Genomic DNA, 15,800 nt, shown 5'->3' with positions numbered 1-15,800 from the left:
CCATAGCTGACGCGCGATTCCACTGGGTATCACATGTGTTCTTGATTTGAACCCATTTCCATGTTGTTGGTATTTGCATTAGAGTGTTCATTTAGAGTCTCTCCTCAGACATGTCCCCTCAACCCCTGTAGCCACGCAATTGCTTTTCCTCCGTGTTTTTACTCCCACAGTTTGTCCTCTACTTGTGGATAGTGTTTTTTTCTCTTAGATCCCTGCAGATTGTTCAGGGACATTGCATTGCATTTGGGATTTTCTTGGAAAAAATACTGGAGTGATTTGGCATTTCCTGCTCCAGCCGATTTTACATTTCTCTAATCAGGAGGGATTTAGAACACTTTTTTCTTTTAATTTTATTTAATTGATTAATTAAGAAATTTTTCCTTGGTTATAGGATTCATGTTCTTTCCCTTCCCTCTTCCCTCCCCCTCCTGTAGCCAACAAGCAATTACACTGGGTTTTACATGTGTCGTTGATCAAGATTGATTTCCAGATTACTGATATTTGTACTAGGGTGATCATTTAGAGTGTATATCCCCAATCATATCCCCATCAACCCAAGTGATCAAGCAGTTGTTTTTCTTCTGTGTTTCTACTCCCACAGTTCTTTCTCTGGATATGGATAGCGTTCTTTCTCATAAGTCCCTCAGAAATGTCCTGAGTCATTTCATTGCTGCCAGTAGAGAAGTCCATTACATTCAATTGTAGCACAGTGTATCAGTCTCTGTGTATAAGGTTCTCCTGGTTCTGCTTCTTTCACTCTGCATCAATTCCTGGAGATTGTTCCCAGTTCACATGGAATTCCTTTGAGCACAATAGCATTCCATCACCAACAGATACCACAATTAGTTTAACCATTCCCCAATCAAGGGCATCCCCTCATTTTCCATTTTTTTTTGCCACCACAAAGAGTGTGGCTATAAATATTTTTGTACAAGTCTTTTTCCCTATTATTTCTTTGGGATACAAACCCAGCGGTGGTATGGCTGGATCAAAAGGCAGACAGTCTTTTAAAGGTGTTTGGGCATAGTTCCAAATTGCTATCCATAATGGTTGGATCAATTCAAAACTCCATCAGCAATGCTTTAATGTCCCAATTTTGCCACATCTCCTCCAACATTTATTACTTTCCTTTATTGTCATATTAGTCAATCTGCTATATGTGAACTAGTACGTCAGAGTTCTTTTGATTTCTATTTCTCTAATTATAAGAGATTTAGAGAACTTTTTCATGTGCTTATTGATAGTTTTGATTTCTTCTTCTGAAAACTGCCTATTCATATCTCTTGACCACTTGTTGATAGGGGAATGGCTTGATTTTTTGTAAATTTCACTTAGTTCCTTGTATACTTGGGCAATTAAAACTTTGTCAGAGAGTTTTATTTTTTTCCTAGTTTGTTGCTTTCCTTCTAATTTTGGTTGCATTGGTTTTGTTTGTACAAAACATTTTTAATTTGACATAAACAAAATCATTCATTTTACATTTTGTAATGTTCTCTGTCTCTTACTTGGTCTTGACTTCCTTTCTTTACCACAGATCTGACATATACTATTCTACATTTACCTAATTTATTCATGATTTCACTCTTTATATTTAGGTCATTTATCCATTTTGAATTTATCTTGGTATAGGGTATGAGGTGTTGTTCTAAATTCCAGCTGATTTTACAAATGAAGAACCTGAAGCAATCAGGATTATCTTCAAGGATTCTAAATACCTAAGTGTCTGAGGCCAGATTTGAATTTAGAAAGAAGAGTCTATAGACAATGCAAAAAGGTATAGTTAAGCTTGATGTCCAGAAAACTTCCTAAACAACAGAACTGTTCAAGGGAATGGGCTGCCATAGGAGGTATTAGGTTCACTTTTACTCATGGGCTTCAGGTGGAGGCTGGATGGTCATTTACTGTGGACATTACAGCTAATTCTCAATAAAGTATGGATTCAACTAGATGGTCTCAATCATCTTTTCTAGCTGAGGGATCATGAAAAATCTCCATGAATTCTTTTGTAGAAATAATAGAATAATAGTATATAAAATGTATATCTTGTTCTTTTGGAAGATATCTGAATGAACATACAACAGAAAGTGATTTTAAAGGGTTTTTAATTAGTTTTCATTTTATGCTAGGTTTGGTGGCTGTATTTATATACTGTTTGCATTAGGTTAGTGCTGAAAAGGATTAAAATAGAAAAGTAGGTAGAGTTACAGTTACTCATGACTTCACTGGGGAAGAAATTAGAGGCTGGCACAGTATCCTGCTGGGTATGCAAACAAGATCACATCCATGGGCAAGTCACTTAGTTTACAAATGATTTATTGGGAACACAGTCAATGATTCTAAAATTTCTGCTTTTATCTAAGAGACAGAAGTGGAAGGAGGTCTTAACCTACAAAGGGAAGACATGGAGTTGAATGCTAGTTTTGTCATTCACTAACTCTGTGAGAATGACTAATTCACTGAATTATCCTCTGGGTCTAAATTTCATATAATCCTAGAAAGAAAGATTTAAAACTGGAAGACTCCTTAGACACTACTGAATTCAACTCCCCATTTTACATATGAGGAAAGTGAGGTTGAGAGAGGTTAAATGAATTGTCCAGAGCCACATCAGATAATAAGCATCTGAAGAAGAATTTGAACACAAATCTTCTGACTCAAATTCAGTGTCTCTTTCCTTATTTCTGAAATAGGTATAATATTTGTAGTAGTAATATACTAATAATGTCAAAAGTAATTGAACAGATTCATTCATTTTAATCATTAATGTTTAGTCATGTCCAATTCCATGGACCATAGCTATCCATGGAGCTTTCTTGGCAAGGATATTAGAGTGGTTTGCCATTTCCTTCTCCAGTGAGTCCAATGGATTTTTTGTCAGGAAATTAGAGGTTAAGTGGCTTGTGTACAGTCACACAGCTAGGAAGTATCTTAAGGCTGGATTTGAACTTAGGTTTTCCTGACTCTAGGCTTAGTACTCTATCCATCAAGCCACCTAGTTACCTTCTAGACAATTTAGAAAGTGATCATTCTAGGGTCACACAGCTAGGAAGTGTGAACTTGGGTCTTCCTGACTCCAGGTCCAGTGCTCTTAACCACTGATCTGCAGTTAACTAGTCATTCATTTAGCAGGCATTTATTAAATATTTCCTATGTGATGAGCAGTAAGCTAGATTTGGGGCAGATATGAAGTTTAAATAAGGCATGATCTCTGTCCTAATTGAGCCAACATTCTAATAAGAAAATGAGTCATGAAGATAATATTAATACACAGTATTATATCATAACAAATTACTCCATGAGGTCCAAATGGGAAAGTCATTCTCAAAAGATAAACCTTCTTGGAGGAGGTGGCTTTTGAGTTAGATTTGGAAGAATGGATAAGGATTGAGCAGGTAGAAGGAAAGAAAATATGTTCTAGGCATAGGAAGGAGTATAAGCAAAGGCAAGGAAGGAAGGAAGGAAGGAAGGAAGGAAGGAAGGAAGGAAGGAAGGAAGGAAGGAAGGAAGGAAGGAAGGAAGGAAGGAAGGAAGGAAGGAAGGAAGGAAGGAAGGAAGGAAGGACAGAGAATGATTGAAGTCCAGTAGATTCCAATATGGTTGAAGCATTGATACACAGAAGAAAGTAAATTGAGATAAAGCTAGAAAGGAACAGTGCCCCAGTGGGTGGCTTTGAAAACTAGGCAAAGGAACTTAAAATTTACTAGGTAGATAACAGAGAACTACTGAAAAATTTTAAGTGAGAGGATAATATATTCATCAAATGCATGTTTTGGGGAGTGGAAAAAGGGTCAGGGGAGGAAAAACAGTTCAGTCCTGTGGCTTTAGGGCTTTTCCTCTACCTTTACAGATAAGCAACTCCTCAATAACTTTTAGTCTTTGAGTTACCTGAGTCCCTGAGAGGTCAATCAACTTGTCAGTGGTCACCTAGATAGTTGTTGTTGTTTGTCCTTTGTTTGTAAAGAGGATCAATTATATCATGGGGTAATATCTTGACTAGTGCAAGAATTGGATTTAAGTGAGGCGGAATTGCACAAAGCTGAGTGTGTCCAACTAGAACTCAACAATAGCTAGGGCATATCAGAGAAAGACTTGAACTTGGGTCTCAAAAGTCACCCTTTATCCACTATCTGCTCATTGTTATATTTATTTATTTATTTATATTTATTTTTGTCTTCAAGGATTCTATATACCTTACTTGTATAAATAACATTTCCAGGTAGAAAAATATTACTATTATCATTTTATAGAGACCAGGTCTTTGCCTAAAGCCCCTCAAAAAGATGCTAGCTCTTAAATTGCCTACATCTACTAGCATATAGTCCTTGCTTCCAAGATTAACTCTAATGAATAGAGTCTGCCGATTTGGACTTAAAGAGTTAGAAAATGGAAGTACTGATGAAAATTTTCCATGTAATATTTATATTTGTAGATAAATACAATTTTTGAATTGGGTAAGAATTTACTTCAAAGGTCCCTTCTAATCCTGAGATTCTATGATATTGATATAATTCATTTTTAAACATTCTATTGTCTAGTCTTATACATTCTTATTTTAATTGCTGCTTACTTATCTATCTCACTTTCATCATCACATCTTGACATAAAACTTTTATTTTACTTTAAAATTTTAAACTTTAGAAATTTTTATATGTTCCTGAGAAATATTTATTCAATTCTTCTCTACTCATTTGTAAGTTAAATGGATAAAGTAGTATGATCACCAAAACGAAAATCATAGAATTTTAGAATCAGGGGAAAAACTATGATTTTTCTGTGGAGTCTACTGGAAACCAAGAACAGCTACTAATTAAAAAAAAAAAAGAGTGACCATATGCTGCCATTATGCTTAATCACACAGCCTAAGAGGAATGTTCTAAGAGTGATTATATTCCAAGACCAAGAAATGATAGGTATTGGGGGGGGGGGTACCAAGAGCTTCTCAAAAAGAAATATATGGTTCTTGGCTGCCTAGGAAATAAAAATCCATGTATTTCTTTTGGGTATGACATTATTTATTATATGACATCATGTATTACCCATGACATGTGTATATTTGTAATATACATGTATAACTTTCTAGCCAGAGGATGATTTCTTGAACATAACAAAAATAGCAAATGCAATTTTAAACCATCTTAAGAGAGGCATCGTGTCTAGAACTTAGGGAATTGAAAGTTACTTTGTATTCTGCCCTCTTCAGATCACATCTAGTGTATTCAAGTCAATTCTAGGCATTATATTTTAGGAATGTCACTGAAAAGCTAGCAAGAATACAGTGTAAAACAACCAGTATAATAAAGAGCATACCATATTACTATTAATTGAAGGGACTAGAAATATTCAGCTTGAAGAAAGGATCTTATGGGGTCATAAATGTAGACTCAGAAGGCACTTGGAGATCCTCTAGTTCAACCTTTCATTTTGCAGATGAGAAAACCAAGATGGGCATCCCTTCAATTTTCAGTTCTTTGACACCACAAAGAGAACTGCTGTAAGTATTTTAGAACATATAGGTCTTTTCCCTTTTTCTCTGATAATCTGGACAATTGTTTGTTCAATGTTTTGTAGAAAAGATCTTTTTTTAAAAAGCCTTTGTTAATACAAACCTCAACATTTCAATACACAAAGAACAGAAACAGAGGGCTACACATGAATATGTGAACTTCTGTTAGTATTAAAAACATTCAATTTAAAATGATCGAAACAAAATTGACATACTTTGGTCCTTTCTCAACTTGCTTTTACTGTCATGTATATTTGACCACATATCTGGTTTTTAAATATATTTCACTGACACTCCTCTTTGTGTTTTCCTTTATTGTATCACTATTACTAGCTATCTACCCAGCATCTCCACAACTGTTTCCCACCCAAATAAAAACCTTCCCTTGCAACATGTAAGTATAATTAAGCAAAACAGATTCACACTTCCAAATATATGTACAAGTTCTTCAACCTCAAGCCATCATTTCTCTGATAAGAGGTGGGAAGTTTGACTCATCATCAGTCTTGTGTCTAAAGACTTACTGCATTGATGCATTCCTAAGTCTTTCAAAGTTGTTTTCCTTTACATAATTGTAGTTATTGTATAAAATTTTCTCCTGGTTCTGCTCAGATGACTGCATCAGTTCTTTTAGTCTTTTCAAGTTCCTCTGAATCTGCCATATTAGTTATTTCTTATGGTTCAATACTACTCCATTACATCCATGGACTATAATTCATTCAGCCACTTCCCGATTGATGGATATTTAATTTATTACCTGTACTTTACTATAACATAAAGTATTGTTATAAATTTTTTATATATTGATTTCCCCCTCTGTTTTTGACCTTGCTGTTTATTTCTTCAATTAACCCAAACCCATGGGTTGTGTATTATTATACTTTCTCTTTCCTTTATTCCCTCCCTTTATCATCTTCCTTCCAAAACTGAAGTTTGTTCTGCTTGAAACTTTTCCATCCCTAACTCTTACCTAAAGGAGATCCATTCTCAGCAGTATTTGGAATTTTAAATAAGTCTATGGACACCTTTGAGGCCACTTTCCCATGCACATTGGCCTTCTAAAAATGTTCTCCCTTTACTGCTTCAAAGGAGACTTCTATTGTGTCTCCTAAAGATTATCTGGAACCAATTAAATTAGTCCTTAATATAAAAAATGTCACTTAATCTCTGTCTGCCTTAGTTTCCTCATATGTAGAATAGGGATAAAAATACACCTATCTCTCATGGTTGCTATAACAACAAAATGATATAATATTTGTAAATTAATTTGCAAACCTTAAAGTACTATATAAATACTAGCTATTATTGTTATAGCTAAACATGAGCATTTCAAAACACAAAAGCCAAACTTCTCATCTTAGTCTCACTATCAATTCTTGTAAAAGATTGAGTAGTATATATGTATACATATAGTATGGATTAGTATTGTAACATTCAACTGTGCAAAAATCATTTCAAAAGGAATTTGTTGGTCTCATAAAGGAAAACCATGGAAAAACTGACTATACAATCACACCTTAAAACAATAGAGAGAAAAAAAATTACTCATTTTTCTCCAGGACATCTACCAAACTAGAATATCCAAAAACAAAAAATCAACAAATAGAATCTCTCCAGATAATTCCACCAATTCAAATGGTCCAATATTTGTTCCACATAAACCCCTACAAATAACAAACATTGTGGATTTTCTCTCTGAACCTACATGCACAATAGCAATTTGGGTTCCCAGTCTAAACTTGGCTATACTAATAATAAAAATCAAAAATAAATACTAAATTTTCAAATTTAAAAAGCCAGATCTAAAAGAATGGAGTGTGCACTATCATCACATGATGAAAAAAATGAGAATAAATGAAATAAGAATTCTGATAAAGGCTCTGAGGAAATGACTGAAAGTGTTATGGACTTTATGGAAAATTAGTTAATGTTTATATTCACACAAAAGAAGAGTTTCCCCCATGGGACTTCAGTTGGGGAGGGGATGCAAAAGAGACACTGAAATATAAAGGGACTGAGAGAGAAAACAGGGACCAGAAGTAGAGGTGACTTTCTTTGATCGCCATTATTACCACCATCTTGAGCATTTCTTCCTGCTCGGTTCTCAAATCTGAAATCAGTGTCATCTTTCCCTTAATACTATTCCCTGAAATTTTATCACACTAGTTTGTCTGTACCCAGTTTTCTGAAAACGTATTTAGACATCTCCTCCTGACTCAGCCATGGCAGAGAATGATGTGGACAATGAACACTTGGATTAAGAAGATGATGAAGGGAAGATAGCATCTGGGAGGTCGGAGTGGAGCTGAGCCCCATTCAAAGAATAGTGTGAAAAGTTTCTATATTTCCCTCCAGATCTCTGGCTTTCATGACTTTCTACCTAAACCAGTGACTCTAATCTGTTGTAGATTGTGGCTTTGAGCATCCATCTGAAGTTCAGCATGAGTGTGTCCCTCAGGCCATCCTGGAAATAGATGTCTTGTACCAGACCAAATCAGGCATAGAAAAGACAGCTGTGTTCGAGCTTGCCATGCTTCAGCAACCTCTGCCAGTCACTGGTCAGATTTCTCTGCTGAGGATATATCATACTCCGGAGCTGACCTTTTAAATTAGAAAGGCGTGTAAGCATTTCTCCAAATACATGCCCAGTATCAAGGTGGTGGGTTGTTGTTTTTTGTTTGTTTGTTTTTGTCAATCTACCAATAAATAAGGATAAGGAGAGAGGTGCAGAAGAATTGCCACATATCGTCATGGGGTTGTTGTTGCTCAGCTGTTTCAGTCCTGTCTGATTTTTCAAGACCTCATTTTGGGTTTTCTTGGCAAAGATATTGGAGTAGTTTGCCATTTTTCTCCAATTCATTTTATAGATGAGGAAGTTGAGGCAAACAAGGTTAAGTGACTTGCTCAGGGTCACACAGTTAGTGAGTGTCTGAGGCCAGATTTGAACTCAGGTAGACAAATGTTCCTGACTTCAGGCCTGGCACTCTCTGCATTATACTTCCCTTTATTGTCATGGGGATCCTGACTCAAAATTAAAGACTCATTCTCAAATATGTCAAAGATTTTATCTTGAGTGAATTTAACAACATATTCAAATATTGTAAAATATGTCAAGATGTCCAGGAAATTTTCCAAATGACCCCACCATGAGAAGCCATTCATGATGCTGAGCACCCCCAGAGCAGAGATCTGCCCTTCTGCCACAAGTTCATGAAAGATCCAATGGAAATCTTCATGAATTATGAGACATAACTGACTTCATGGGCTGAAACAGTATTATGTAAACTGACAGACAGTGAGAAGAATTAGAAACTTCAACTTTATGGATATTATCTTTTAAAATAATCCTTACCTTCTATCTTAGAATTGATACTGAATGTCAGTTCCAAGGCAGAAGAGCAGTAAGGGGTAGGCAATTGGGAGTAAGTGAATTGCCCAGGGTGAGACAGGTAGGAATTGTTTGAGGCTTGATTTGAACACAGGACCTCCCATCTCCAGGTCTGGTCCTCTCTCCATTGAGCCACTTAACTGTACCTTTCTGAGATATTCTTAATTTCAACCAGGTAGAGCTTTTTAGGAAATCTAGCACTGTACATTACTGCATTGCACTGGCCCAATTCCTAGGGGAGATGTTGTTCCAGTAACAGAAGCTCAAGAATTTCCAGTGTCACATTCTTATGACCACAATTCTGTTTGTCAGAGTATGAAATAATGATTGAATGAGCAAGAACAGGAGCCATCCCCCAGTTGCTAAACAGGCAAAAAATATGAGCAGACAATTATTGGATAAAAAAATCAAAGCCATTTATAGGCATATGAAAAATGCTCTAAATCATTATTGATTAGAGAATGCTCATCAAAACAACCCAGATATCATTTTGCACCTCTCAGATTGGCTAAAATGACAAAAGGGCAATTGTTGGAGGGAATGTGGAAAAATGAGGACCATACTACACTTTTTGTGGAGCTGTGAATTAATCCAATCATTTTGGAGAGCAATTTGGCATTATACCTAGAGAATTATAAAACTGTGTATACCCTTACAGCAATAACACTGCTAGGTCTGTTTCCTAAGGAGATCAGGGAAAAAGGACAAGAACCTGTATGTTCCAAAATATTTATAGCAGCTTTCTTTGTGGTGGCAAAGAACTAAAAACTGAAGAGATGTCCATCAATTGGGGAGTGACTAAACATTATGGTATATGATTGTGATAGAATAATAATGTGCCATAAGAAACAGTGAGCAGGCTAAGTTTTTTAAAATTTGGAAAGAACACAGGATAATGAACAGTGAAATGGGTAGAACCAAGAGAACATCATATACAGCTTCAAAATTAATATTGGAAGAATAAATTGTGAAGGTTACCTCCAGAAAGTGAACTGAAAGATGGAAACATGAAAGACTTCATTTGTATAACCATGTCTGTCTCCCAGACAATACCTTCTGTGATGCAAGGAGGATGGAGAGGGGATGGGACACTTGTGGATAAATTACATAAATGAATGAATGAATGAACACTGACTACAACAATGACATGCCAGAGTATTCACAGGGTGGGTAGGGCAGGGCAGTTTTGCCTGTCTTAGCCTTTCTAGCAAAACAAAAGGTTTTGCCATGGCATTTGTGTCAGATAAAAATGATGCCAAATCCTCAATGACACATCTAGGATCACTTCAAGCATCAACATCAGTGAACAACATTTCTTCCTACATTGGGCAGAGGCCTTGGACCTTCCTTGGAGTATGATACCCTTTCCCTCTACCGGAGTTAAACACCTGGGCGCTAGAGTGAAAGATTATATACACCACCTATCCCAGGCTCACATCCTCAAGGACCTTGTTCATATTATCCTCCAAGCTCCTTTATTTATTTGCCCTGTTGGATTCTTTTAAAAAAAAGTGAAAATAAAACAGTAACAAAAAAGACATGTAAAGCAGAAGACTGAGAGAGGTAAAATAAATATCTCTATCCTAGAAAGAATCTGAGGCTTGGATAGCTAAACTGCATATGAAAAGGCCAGGCAGAAAATAACTTGCCTCCAGCAGACAGATTGCATTTTTACCTTTGTCCCTAGTCAGTTATGGATGATCCCCAAAGGAGCAGTGAGGTGGTCTTAATTAAATTGAAAGTAATCGCATTAAGGCAAGTGCAGTGCCTTACTGAGAAAAGAGACATTTGAAACTGAAGGATTATCTTGCTAAAAAGGCTAGCTCTCTCCCATATCCTGCCTGGAAATGACAAACATCAGAGCTCTGGGAGTTAAAGGGATCTGCTGTTTCTAAGCTAAAGGTTGTTGCCCTAGCAGAAAGAACTCTCAACTAAAAACAGCACTCTGACTGAAGAGAATAATAGTAGTGCCACCCAGTCAATCCAAAGGAGAAGTCGCCAGAGGAAGAAAAGAATCTATGAAACTGCCTACAAGTAAGCTCGAGTGGTTTAGCAGATTGACCCATCTAGCCCTCAGAAGAGCCTGAAGCTGACCAATCTCTTTAACCCAGTGAAAGAGCAACATAGAAGAGGCAGAACTGCTTGTCTGGCAGCCATTTCCTAAAGGCAACTGTTTGCCTGACCCAGTCCAGAAGCAGTTGATCCTGTTTGACCACTACAGGGGCTGAATGGTCTGCTTGGCCCATCCCAGCAGAGGACTTGACCGCCCAACCAAGCCACCATACTTTACAAAGAACCAGTCAACTGTATCACAAGTGTCAAAGACTACAATGAACATTGTGAATACTTTTTGAAGAGAGAAAGTATCAGGGTTCCATAGTTCTAGAGTTGTGACTTGCCTGGCTACTATGTGTTCTTTACACATGTACTCCACTACCATTGTAGTTTAAGATCATGCCCATTCTTCCCTTCATGGACTCTGTGGGTATTTTGGGGAGATTTCACTGATAGTGTTGGAAAATGCTTTGTAATTATTGTCTTTCTATATTGTTATTTATTTAAAGTCTTTTCTAAAGAACTATCTGATTCTATTGACTGATTGCTAATAGGAAGTATATTAGTAGGGGCCCCATGAACTCCAAAAAGATGGCCACCTCCAGTGCTACCTTTAGAGTCCTGAAAGTACTTGAAGTCACCATTTTAGGGACACAAGTTGCTAGCACCTTTAAGGATTAAACAAGTGAAACATGAAGGATATATTACATATGCAAAGTATTTTAATTCACAAATCACTATATAAACAATGTTATGAACAATAATAATGAGAATAAATCATTAAAATTATTTTTCAAACTCTAGATTGACTTTAATTAGTTCTATCATTATCAACACATTTCATATGTGATTTTCTAAGGTAACTTCTCAATATGTCAATTTAAAAAACAACCTTATTTTCTGTTTTAGTAACAACTCTAAGACGGAGGGCAAACAGGATTGAGTGACTTGCCCAGGATCACACTACTAGAAAGTGTCTGAGGCCAGATTTCAATCCAGGTCCTTCTGACTCCATGCTTGTTGTTCTATCCTAGCTGTCTCTATCAATGTGTTTAAATCCATTATGATAACCAAAATAGATATCAAAATGGTTATCTGAGCCATAGTTGAAGTTGGAATAGAGGGAATATTAAGTTAGTATAGAAAATAATAAAGGAATCAGCCCCTGTTTATTTCTAATCAATTTCAATCTTAATTATCTCGGTATTGAAAGAAAAGAGGATGCCTTTAGAGACTGAGACTGAAGCCACCTGAGACAAATAAATAAATAAAAGGAAATGACCCATATGTACAAAAATATTTATAGCAGCTCTTTTAGTTGTGGCAATGAACTGGAAACCAAAATGGTGCCCATCAATTGGGGAATAGATGAACAAATTATGGTTTATTAATGTAATGAAATATAACTGGGCTCTAAGAAATGATGCGAGAGATGGGTTCAGTGAAAACTGAAAAAAAAAACTTGTATGAACTGATGCAGACTGAAGTGAGTAAAAATCAGGAAAACAATTCACACAATAATAACATTGTAAAGACAAACAACTTTTAAAGACTTAAGAACTCTAACTAATAACATGATCAATCATGGTATCAGAGGACTGATGAAGAATGCCAGCTATCTTCTGACAGGAGATGGACTCAAGAAGTAGAATGAGATAATTTTTTTTTGGAGATGGTCAATGTAAGATTTTGTTTTGCCTAATTTGTTTCTCTTTTTTTTTCTTCCAATGAGAGTGGGGGAAAGGTAGGAAGGAGAGAAAATACTATTACTTTTAATTGAAAAGAAATATAAAAAGGTTTTTAAACATTTTTCTATAGTCATATTCTTATGGCCATAGGTTCTGAATAAGTTAGCCACTATGATATGCTAGAAGACTCAGAGTGGTTTAGGGAAGGTCATTTTGGTGCAAAGTAATTATATTTTCTCTCCTTCCTAGTTGAAATGGAAAGAGTCAATGGAAACATCTATAGGATTCTTCAGGCCAATACGAAGGCATTCTGAATCTTCAATTTGACCTGTTGATTCTAGCCAGTAATTAAAGGGCAACATGGACTTCTTTATGTTGGATTGAAAAATGCCTTCCTAAACTTTCCACCTATTTATTCTAGATCTGTATTCTATGTTCAAGAAGAAAAAGTTTAAACCCTTTCATAAGACAATCCTTCAAGATTCTAAAAATATCAAATATGATTAAATGCTTCCTAATTCTTAATCTTCTTCAGCTTAACTATCACCAGTTCCTTCAACTGATCCTAACATTTTGTAATTTTAAATCCCTCCACAATCCTAGTCCCTTTCTAATGTGTGCACTTTTGATGGAGACTTTGGCAGAAATGACAGAATCAGTCAGGAAGAACAATTCCAACCTTTCTAAGCTAGACCTGAAGTGGAAAGAATTAATGGAAACACCTGTGGGATTCTTCAGGATAAGTACTAAAGAATGGTGGATCTTCACATTGACCTGTTGATTCTAGTTAGAAATTAAATCACAATATGGATCTTATTAAATTTAAAGTAAAGAGGGATAATGGGGAGAAATCTCCAAAAGCATATGCTGGATACTACTGGCTATGAACTGTGAAATAAATATGATAGTACAATTAGAAATAATCCTATGAAATTCAGACAGAAAATTGAACCAAATTGATTAAGAAAGTCATTAATGCAGTTCCCTGGCACCACATCTCACCTGGTGACAATAACATGATGGAAGAGATAAAATTCTGAGATAGAGTCAATAAAGCCTCTCTTGGACTTACCTCAAAGTTCTTTAAAACTGCTCCTTGCTTCTCTAGCTTCCTTCAAATCCCAAATAAAATCCCATATGTTATAGGAAGTCTTTCCAGGTCCATCTTAATTCTAGTTCCCTCCCTCTTTTAATCATTCCCTACTTCTCCTGTTGTTGTTTAGTCATTCAGTCATGCCTGACTCTTTGTGATCCCATGGACCATGTTGTCCATGTGGTTTTCCTGACAAGGATACTGGAGTTGTTTGCCATTTCCTTCTCTAGTATATTCCCTATTTATTCCCTTTTTATCCTGTGGGGAAGCTAGGGTGGTGCAGTAGATAGAGTTAGAGGTAGGAAAACTCATCCTTGAGTTCAAATCTGGCCTCAGACACTTAGTAGCTCTGTGACCCTGGACAAGTCACTTAACCCTGTTTGCCTCAGTTCCTCATCTATAAAATGAACTGGAGAAAGAAATGGCAAATCACGAGTATCTTTGGCAGGAAAACCCCAAATGGGATCATAAAGAGTTGGACATGACTGAAAAAAACTTATCCTGTATATATCTTTTTTTAATACATAGTTGTTTTCATGTTGTTGCCTCTATTATATTATGGACTCTTTGAGGGCAAGAATTATTTGTATCTGTATCCCTTAGGACTTAGGACAGTGCTCGACACATAGTAGATGCTTAATAAATGCTACTGACTGAGTCAATAAAAAATTTTTTTTGAAGAATCAAGAAAAAATTAGAGTAGCTCAAAAAGAATGGGTCTTCTGTAACAGGCACTTATTGCTGAGTGCTGTCCATGGAAGTCAGAGAGTGGAAGGTTTAGGCTTTGAGATCTGTGTTGATTGTCATCATTAATTTCCTATTTATATGATTCTCTCTTTAGAAAACATCATTTTCTTCCTTATCTTTACTATTCAGCCTTTAGTGTATGTTTCTTAATGGGATTGTATGGGTCTTCTTATTCTTATTTTTTGTACTAGCTTCATTTTTTTTATATACCTTTACCTTCTGTCTTATTATTGATTCTAAGAAAGAAGAGTGGTAAGGGCTAGGCAATTCTGGCTAAGTGACTTGCCCAGTGTCACATAGCTAGACATAGTGTCTGAGATCAAAGTTGAATCCAGGTCTTCCTGACTCCAGCTTTGGCACTCTTCTACAGGCTACCTGGTTGCCTATACCAGCTTTATTTTTTAAATAGGAATGAGATACTTCTCTTTTGTAGTCAACTTTCCATTTTCCACAAAACCCCTTTGTTGCCTATATTTTGGGTTTATTTATAACAGGTACCCAGAATGATCTCATTACTGATTCTCTTGAACTCTGCTTTGATTGTAAGAATAATAGCCGCCATTTGTGTAGTGCTTTACATACATTGCCTTGTTTTAACTTTATAACATCCCTGTGAGTTTGGTATGATGGGCATTATTATCCATATTTGAAGTTATAGTCAAGTTGAGTGTTTTGCCCATCGTCACACAGTTTATAAGTATTTGAAACAGAAGTCAAGTGTCAGTTTTACTAACCTCAAGTTTAGTACTATCCACTAAACCACGCTGTGTCCCTATTAGTGCTTAATCTACTCACTTGTTATTTCACACTCTCAATTTATCTTTTTTTTTTTTTTACATTATGGCTAGAGGATTGGTGAAATACCAAGTCTTTAAAGATTTTTGTAACAAATTTTATTGCCTTATACAATCCTAGGAGAAGAAAAAATTGAGGAAAAATTAGGGAGGATAAGCTGAAACCTGAGCCAGGTCTTTGCTTAATGCCTTAACTATTTAGAAATGATTTTCCAGATCATAAAAAATATGTAAACTCACATGTTAACACACTCATAGAACTAAGTTTTCAGTCACTGAAAAAACTATAATTTACAATGTAATACAGAATTGCCTAAGGCTCAGAGAAATTAAGTGATTAAATTCTTATCACAAAACTAGTAAGTGTCAGAGTTGGGATTTAAACCTAGATTTTCTTTATTCCAGTTCCAGAATTCTATCCATTACCTCCATTCAGCCTCTGTGCTTGAGTTCATGTAGTATCTATGAAGATGGGATTAACTCCACATTACTCATTCTTTAGATTTTAGCCACCAGGAAAGTATTGTAAGGG

This window comes from Monodelphis domestica, chromosome 3 (assembly GCF_027887165.1).
Source record: "Monodelphis domestica isolate mMonDom1 chromosome 3, mMonDom1.pri, whole genome shotgun sequence".
Classification (NCBI taxonomy): domain Eukaryota; kingdom Metazoa; phylum Chordata; class Mammalia; order Didelphimorphia; family Didelphidae; genus Monodelphis; species Monodelphis domestica.
The sequence above is the reverse complement of the archived record's forward strand: the minus strand, read 5'-3'. Positions refer to the sequence as shown.